Source organism: Palaemon carinicauda, chromosome 15 (genome assembly GCF_036898095.1).
Source record: "Palaemon carinicauda isolate YSFRI2023 chromosome 15, ASM3689809v2, whole genome shotgun sequence".
NCBI lineage: Eukaryota > Metazoa > Arthropoda > Malacostraca > Decapoda > Palaemonidae > Palaemon > Palaemon carinicauda.
In genome coordinates, this window is record NC_090739.1 from 7,214,032 (window position 1) to 7,224,031 (window position 10,000).

General features: G+C 36.0%; 1 protein-coding gene across 1 annotated transcript in view; it reads left to right on the forward strand.

The window, feature by feature from the left end:
- The window catches only part of Gprk1 (G protein-coupled receptor kinase 1), a 133,518-nt gene that overhangs the window by 65,582 nt on the left and 57,936 nt on the right, over window positions 1-10,000 (forward strand). The window lies entirely within an intron of this gene.

Consider the following 10,000-nt stretch of genomic DNA (forward strand, 5'->3'; position numbering starts at 1 on the left):
ATATATATATATATATATATATATATATATATATATATGCATATATATATATATATATATATATATATATATATATATATATATATATATATATATATATATATATATATATTTATATATATATAAATATATATATATATATATATATATATATATATATATATATATATATATATATAATATATATATATATATATATATATATATAATATATATATATATATATATATATATATATATATATATATATATATTTCCGGCCACGCCTCGGGTAGAGGGGAGAGCGAGTAGTCATACCCTAGTAAGAGGGTGGTGCTTGCGCATGTGGTTACATATCTATCTAAATATTTAGCCCTAATTTTTGACGGGTCGTGTACACTAGTATTATTAGTAATATTGATTTTTAATATACTTTTAATGTTGATCAATTAAGTTATGATTTCTAATATTACAAAGGTTTTATTGCGCCATCTTTCTTTGGTTTATATTCCTTTGGAGCAAATTCTCTCTCCTTAACCATTTCATTTTTATAAGGAAATAACAATGTCAGGTTGAATGAAAGGACCCGAGACATTAAACCATTCTCTCTCTCTCTCTCTCTCTCTCTCTCTCTCTCTCTCTCTCTCGGAAAAGGGGTCACGCCTTACCAGTATCTTGCTTTGTTATCTGAAATGATGTTGTTACGTATATTTTTCATTGTGCACATGAAGCATCGAAGATTTACACCCACATTAATTGTGTATCGCCAATATCAGCAAAGATGCTCTGGTGAGGGCCACCCATACTAGGTTGGTTTGCTGTGAGCGATCAGACTAAAGTGTCCCACCATTACCTATCCTCACCAATTGGCCAAACCCCAGACATGAATAAGGACATGTTTGGGGTTTTTGTCGTGCAGCGGACTAGATTTCTTTTTCTTTTTTTATTCGCTCAAACTCGTTAATGCCTTTGGTTGCTGCAACCTCACCATCCTCGTGATTTAAGGATGGGGAGTTTGGGGAGCCTATAAGTCCATCTGCTGAGTCATCAGCAGCAATTGCCTGGCCCTCCTTGATCCTAGCTTGGGTGGAGAGGGGGGCCTTTGGCGCTGATCACATGTAATATGGTCAGTCTCTAGGGCATTGTCCTGCTTGATAGGGCAATGTCACTGTCCCTTGCCTCTGCCATTCATGATTTCCATCTCCTTGGAAATGTAACTGTTCTTCAACAACAGTCGCCTCCGAAACTTTTTCTCCAGCGACGCATTATTTTGTCCTAATTATTCCCTTTCTCCCAAACAGTCATTAAACTTTCCTCGTCTCCTTGCTTGAAAGGAAAGCCTCCGTTTTCATCAGGGGTTGTTGGGGAAACTTTCTTTGGGGTTGAAATTGGAACTTATTTACACTGTTAAAATTTTGACATTAACAAAAAAAAAATCCTGGAATAAATGTTGCCAGGTATTCACCGTTTTAAAAACGAGTATATTGATGTAAAGGAGTGATGTTACGGTCACCAATTCGTAAAGGATAATAGCAAAGTTACGGTCGACTGTATTTTACTAAAACACGGCTGAAAACTGTATATTTTTGCTAAGAATTTCCGATTAAAATTGCGGTTTTATTTAACGTCGTTCTAATTATCGCTAACTTACTCTTTTCTTTTTTTATTACTCGTGTAGAGATCACAATTTTATTTTCATAGTATTAAAGGTCAAGAAGAGTGGATGCTGTTTTAAAAAATAATATTACTCGTGTAGAGATCCCAGTTTTATTTTCATGGGGTTAAAGGTCAAAAGGGAACGCTGTTTTAGAAAAAAAAAAAAAATATTACCCATGTAGAGATCCTAATTTTATTTTCATAGGTTAAAAGTCAAGAAAACTGAATGCTGTTTTAGAAAAAAAAAATATTACTCGTCAGTCGTGTTTTTATGCAGTTTCTTATTTGAAGAAAATGGTAATTAATATCGAAAAAAAAATATATCTTTCAAAGAAATAACTCGCAAACCTTTAAAACACCATCTCACTTTTCCCTCCCATTCTGGATCATTTGATTCCAACCAGCAGACGGCGCCCTGTCGTATGAATAAATGAACGAGCCAAGTTAAAACCCCCTTTTGCATAAACGGCTCGACTCGGGAGCCTTCAAAACGTAGAGGCCCGGGGTGCGATATAAAGCATTTATTTAGTAGTAAACTTTTTTGCAACAGCCATTATGCAAAGTGCAAGGGAAGAGGAACTGCTGGTGGTGGTGGTGGTGGTGGTGGGAGGGGTTCCTCCACTGCAAGTAGTTTTTTTCTTTCAGGGGACGTCGGGGGTGGCGGCCTCATACGACGTAATAGAGAAGGGTCCGAAGACATTGCAGGAGATGCGAAGGATTTCATGTCTAAATTCATACACTATTTAATAGATTCCTTTAAAACATCTAAATTGACGAGCTTCGAATTAATAAATTATGTGTACACAAACACACACGCTCGCGCGCGCGTGCACACATACACACACACGCACACACATATGTATATATATATGTGTGTGTGTGTATGTGTATATATATATATATATATATATATATATATATATATATATATATATATATATATATATATAAGTGCGTGTGTACATACATACATACATACATACACACACACAAAAAAAAACAAAGACAATCGTTTTTAGTCCACTTTAGGACAAAGGCCTCAGACATGTCGGCTTCCATCATTATGTTCGCCAGTGCGGATTGGGTATTTTGGGGATTGTGGGAGATTTTAGTCTGTTCCCTCACACCAAACCAACCTAGTATCGATGACCCTGGCTAGTACAGCTTTCCTGATCAGGGTGATACGCAAATCCTTTCACCACATCAAGGTATCCGTGCTCAGAAAGGGACAAACACACACACATATGTATATATATAGATAGATAGATAGATATATATATATATATATATATATATATATATATATATATATATATATATATATATATATATATATATATATATATATATATATATATGTGTGTGTGTGTGTGTGTGTGTGTGTGTGTGTGTGTGCGTGTGTGTATAATTACCCATGAAAAAATCCAATTATATTGAAGAAAATTTTTTTATTTTTAAACCTCAGCTTTTAGGATAACCATTTTTTTTTTTTTTATTTAAACTCGGATGCCTTTAGAAATTGATTTCCAAACTAACTCCTTCGAAATGTAACTGATCTTCAACATAGAGTTTAGAGTTTTATCAGTTGAATCAATATAGTGAACTTAGATAAAGGACTTTTGAACGATACAAAATAATAACTTTTATGTAACACAAATGCTTCACTAATGAAGCTGATTATTAAAGGTCAAATAAGAATTTGCCTGGTCAAGGTAACTAAGAACTTGAGTACTTTGTTTCCTAAGATTACTTTTTTTATTTATATTTTACTCGTCACCTCAAACACCTTGGCAGCGAATTTTAAGGTTTTATTTGTGCTCTACTTGATGGGCTGATGATCTACATCGTTATTTCTTCGTCTGTCTTTATTGAGCAGCAACCAATCAGAATGTGGTAACGTCCCAGACTGGTGAACGCCAGACTGGGATTCAAGTCCCGCTCAAATTCCTTAGTTCCTTTGGTCGCTGCAACCTCACCATCCTTGTGAGCTAAAGGTGGGGAGTTTGGGGGAGCCTATAGGTCCATCTGCTGAGTATCAGCAGCCATTGCCTGGCCCTCCTTGGTCTTAGCTTGGGTGGAGGGGCGCTTGGGCGCTGATCATATGTAGCCCATATATGGTCAGTCTCTTGGCATTGTCCTGCTTGATAGGGCAATGTCATTTTCCCTTGCCTCAGCCATTCACGAGTGGCCTTTAAACCATTAAATAATTGAAAAGAAATACAAAAACATTTTCCCATAGCTTCGATTTAATGTGTTTCAAGTTCACCAAATTTATATTGGAAAATATTATTAGACTCAAATGAAATCCCTATGCCTTATGGTTTGACCCGTTTATAGCGATGAGGCATTATTGGAAGATTTTAGAGAATATCCTCTTTTCCAAATTTCTAGCTCATCTCGTATCTCCGCTCGTAGACCTTTTTCGATTAGTACCCCTTGCTTTCTTCCCGCCATTCCCTCTTTTTTTATCCGGGGTGAGGATTACTTGTACACTTAAAAATATGCCGTAAAAAATGGTAAAACATTTGCCGTTTTAAAAAAGTGATATATATTGACGTTAAGGATTAGTGGAACTTCAAAGGTTCAAATTTGCAGCAAATGTTTTTATGTTGAACAGGCTGATATATGCCTTTTTATAGTTTATATGTGAAATATCTGTTTTAATGTTGTTATTGTTTTTAAAATATTTTATTTTTATTGTTCATTACTTATATCGTTTACTTATTTCCTTTCCTCACTGGGCTATTTTTCCCTGTTGGAGCCGTTGGGCTTATAGCATCTTGCTTTTTCAACTTGGGTTGTAGCTTAGCTAATAATGATAATAATAATAATAATAATAATAATAATAATAATAATACATACATACATACATATACTAAGGCACTTCCCCCAATTTTGGGGGGTAGCCGACATCAACAAATGAAACAAAAACAAAAAAGGGGACCTCTACTCTCTACGTTCCTCCCAGCCTAATACCAATAATAATAATAATAATAATAATAATAATAATAATAATAATAATAATAATAATAATAATAATAATAATAATAATAATGCGTGATATCACGGTCACCAACCCATAAAAGATAATAACAAAATAAGGAGGGTAAAATTACGGTAGCCTGTATTTTACTGAAAAACATCTGAGAACAGTATATTTGTACGGAGAATTTTCAATTCTGAAATACAGACACAAATCCAACTGAACACTAATTTAACTGAACATAAATACAACTGAACACAAATCCACAACTGAACATTAATCCAACTGAACACAAATCCACAACAGAACACTAATCTAACAGAACACTAATCCAACTGAACATTAATCCAACTGAACACAAATCCCCAACTGAACACAAATCCAACTGAACACAAATCCCCAACAGAACACTAATCCAACTGAACACAAATCCCCAACAGAGCACTAATCCAACTGAACATTAATCCAACTGAACATTAATCCAACTGAACACAAATCTAATTGAACACAAATCCAACGGAACACTAATCCCCAACTGAACACAAACCCCCAACTGAACAATAATCCAACTGAACACAAATCCAACTGAACACAAATCCCCAACTGAACATTAATCCAACTGAACACAAATCCCCAACAGAACACTAATCCAACTGAACACAAATCACCAACAGAACACTAATCCAAGTGAACATTAATCCAACTGAACACAAATCCCCAACTGAACACAAATCCAACTGAACACAAATCCCCAACAGAACACTAATCCAACTGAACACAAATCCCCAACAGAACACTAATCCAAGTAAACATTAATCCAACTGAACATTAATCCAACTGAACACAAATCCCCAACTGAACACAAATCTAATTGAACACAAATCTAACTGAACACAAATCCCCAACGGAACACAAATCCCCAACGGAACACTAATCCAACTGAACACAAACCCCCAACTGAACAATAATCCAACTGAACACAAATCCAACTGAACACAAATCCCCAACTGAACATTAATCCAACTGAACACAAATCCCCAACAGAACACTAATCCAACTGAACACAAATCCCCAACAGAACATTAATCCAACTGAACACAAATCCCCAACTGAACACAAATCTAACTGAATACAAATCTAACTGAACATAAATCCAACTGAACACAAATCCCCAACGGAACACTAATCCAACTGAACACTAATCCAACTGAACACAAATCCCCAACGGAACACTAAGCCAACTGAACACAAATCCCCAACGGAACACTAAGCCAACTGAACACAAATCCCCAACTGAACACAAATCCCCAACAGAACACTAATCCAACTGAACACTAATCCCCAACTGAACACAAATCCCCAATGGAACACTAATCCAACTAAACACAAATCCACAACTGAACACAAATCCAACTGAACACAAATCCCCAACTGAACACAAATCCAACTGAACACAAATCCCCAACTGAACACAAATCCAACTGAACACAAATCCCCAACTGAACACAAATCCCCAACAGAACACTAATCCAACTGAACACAAATCCCCAACAGAACATTAATCCAACTGAACACAAATCCCCAACTGAACACAAATCTAACTGAATACAAATCTAACTGAACATAAATCCAACTGAACACAAATCCCCAACGGAACACTAATCCAACTGAACACTAATCCAACTGAACACAAATCCCCAACGGAACACTAAGCCAACTGAACACAAATCCCCAACGGAACACTAAGCCAACTGAACACAAATCCCCAACTGAACACAAATCCCCAACAGAACACTAATCCAACTGAACACTAATCCCCAACTGAACACAAATCCCCAATGGAACACTAATCCAACTAAACACAAATCCACAACTGAACACAAATCCAACTGAACACAAATCCCCAACTGAACACAAATCCAACTGAACACAAATCCCCAACTGAACACAAATCCAACTGAACACAAATCCCCAACTGAACACAAATCCCCAACAGAACACTAATCCAACTGAACACAAATCCCCAACAGAACATTAATCCAACTGAACACAAATCCCCAACTGAACACAAATCTAACTGAATACAAATCTAACTGAACATAAATCCAACTGAACACAAATCCCCAACGGAACACTAATCCAACTGAACACTAATCCAACTGAACACAAATCCCCAACGGAACACTAAGCCAACTGAACACAAATCCCCAACGGAACACTAAGCCAACTGAACACAAATCCCCAACTGAACACAAATCCCCAACAGAACACTAATCCAACTGAACACTAATCCCCAACTGAACACAAATCCCCAATGGAACACTAATCCAACTAAACACAAATCCACAACTGAACACAAATCCAACTGAACACAAATCCCCAACTGAACACAAATCCAACTGAACACAAATCCCCAACTGAACACAAATCCAACTGAACACAAATCCCCAACTGAACACAAATCCCCAACAGAACACTAATCCAACTGAACACAAATCCCCAACAGAACATTAATCCAACTGAACACAAATCCCCAACTGAACACAAATCTAACTGAATACAAATCTAACTGAACATAAATCCAACTGAACACAAATCCCCAACGGAACACTAATCCAACTGAACACTAATCCAACTGAACACAAATCCCCAACGGAACACTAAGCCAACTGAACACAAATCCCCAACGGAACACTAAGCCAACTGAACACAAATCCCCAACTGAACACAAATCCCCAACAGAACACTAATCCAACTGAACACTAATCCCCAACTGAACACAAATCCCCAATGGAACACTAATCCAACTAAACACAAATCCACAACTGAACACAAATCCAACTGAACATAAATCCCCAACTGAACACAAATCCAACTGAACACAAATCCCCAACTGAACACAAATCCAACTGAACACAAATCCCCAACTGAACACAAATCCCCAACAGAACACTAATCCAACTGAACACAAATCCCCAACAGAACATTAATCCAACTGAACACAAATCCCCAACTGAACACAAATCTAACTGAATACAAATCTAACTGAACATAAATCCAACTGAACACAAATCCCCAACGGAACACTAATCCAACTGAACACTAATCCAACTGAACACAAATCCCCAACGGAACACTAAGCCAACTGAACACAAATCCCCAACGGAACACTAAGCCAACTGAACACAAATCCCCAACTGAACACAAATCCCCAACAGAACACTAATCCAACTGAACACTAATCCCCAACTGAACACAAATCCCCAATGGAACACTAATCCAACTAAACACAAATCCACAACTGAACACAAATCCAACTGAACACAAATCCCCAACTGAACACAAATCCAACTGAACACAAATCCCCAACTGAACACAAATCCAACTGAACACAAATCCCCAACTGAACACAAATCCAACTGAAATCACAATTTTCAGATATTTTATCAAAAATTCATAATGAAATACTGTAATAAAAAATATTATATAATTTAATGCAGTAAACAAGACGAAATTTGCAATATGAAACGGGATTATTTGTTGACCTGTGCAGCTGAAAATTGTAAGCTTGTTAGTTAGGTTAAGCCTACCGTAGGTGAAAATGTAACAAAATTCGTCTTTCAAACAATTCGTCTTTCAAACAATTCGACTTTCAAACAATTCGTCTTTCAAATAATTCGACATACAAACAATTCGACTTTCAAATAATTCGACATACAAACAATTCGACTTTCAAACAATTCGACTTACAAACAATTCGACTTTCAACAACTCGACTTACAAACAATTCGACTTTCAAATAATTTGACTTACAAACAATTCGACTTTTAAACAATTCGATTTACAATAAATTCGACTTTCAAACAATTCGACTTTTAAATAATTTGACTTACAAACAATTTGGCTTTCAAATAATTTGACTTTCAAACAATTCGACTTTCAAACAATTCGACTTTCAAACAATACGACTTACAAACAATTCGTCTTTCAAACAATTTGACTTTCAAACAATTCGACTTTCAAACAATTGGACTTACAAACAATTCGACTTACAAACGATTCGACTTTCAAACGATTCGACTTACAAACAATTTGACTTACAAACAATTCGTCTTTCAAACCATTCGACTTTCAAACCATTCGACTTACAAACCATTCGACTTTCAAACAATTCGTCTTTCAAACAATTCGACTTTCAAACAATTCGTCTTTCAAACAATTCGACTTTCAAACAATTCGATTTACAAACAATTCGACTTTCAAACAATTCGCTTTCAAACAGCTCCTTGAAATCTATTTTATAAGTTCAGAACTCTCTGTATCAACAGTATTTTTATTTTCCAGTTTATTCCCGTAACAAATAACTTATTCCTTGCAATCCCTATTTAACTTTCCTTGTTATCAAATTGATTTTTTTTCTCTCTCTCTCTCTCTCTCTCTCTCTCTCTCTCTCTCTCTCTCTCTCTCTCTCTCTCTCTCAGATAATGTTTATTCAATTATTCAACGCATAATAGCCTTGCTCATTACTGCATATAATTCCCTCCGAGCCTCCTCATGGACATAATGTAATCATAAATTTTTAAAGAAATAAATTACCTTTAGAATTTTTTTCTGAAATTGTCTCTCCCATTTTCCAAAAGCACAATTCTATAAGATATTTTCTATTCATTTTTCCGCATATATTGACCACGTCCCACGGAATTAGTATGAATTATTTTCGTTAAAATTATTTTTTTTCCCTACTCAAAATGTATCGTAGGAAGATTTGTTCAAAATCTCTTAATACATGTCTATTGATTTGGAGATTAAATCATGTTATTTAAGGAAATTTATGTTTGATTACGAAATTATCTAACCTACTGTTAGAAAGAGAAAAGACATTTGTTGATGAGACTGACAGGAAGATGCTCACAAGCAGCACATTGAATCCTTCAACCACACTATCACCACCATACACATGAGCGCCTTGTTTTAAGCGCACAGTTTCTGCAAGTTGAGACTATTTTGTTCCAACACTTGTACCACAACCTCTGATCACTACATAGGGTCTGCTGGCACAGCGAAAACCATTTAAAACAACAAAAACATCTGATTGGTGTTTTAATGTCCCTCTCTCCTATTCCACAAATTTCCTATTTATTCACATTTTCCACAACCTATCGGCATCCTTTTCTTCTTCCTTGTCTGCATCTTCTCCCACCTTTATGTGGGGTCGATGTTTCTGGCCAGCGTTCTCCATCTACCTCTGTCCCACACTTCATCACCGGTTAATCCCTTTGATCGAAGGTCATCCTTGATACAGTCCACCCACCTTTGCTTTGGTCTCCCTCTCCTCGTTCCCTGTACCTACATTTCCATCACTCTTCTCCCAATATACTGTTC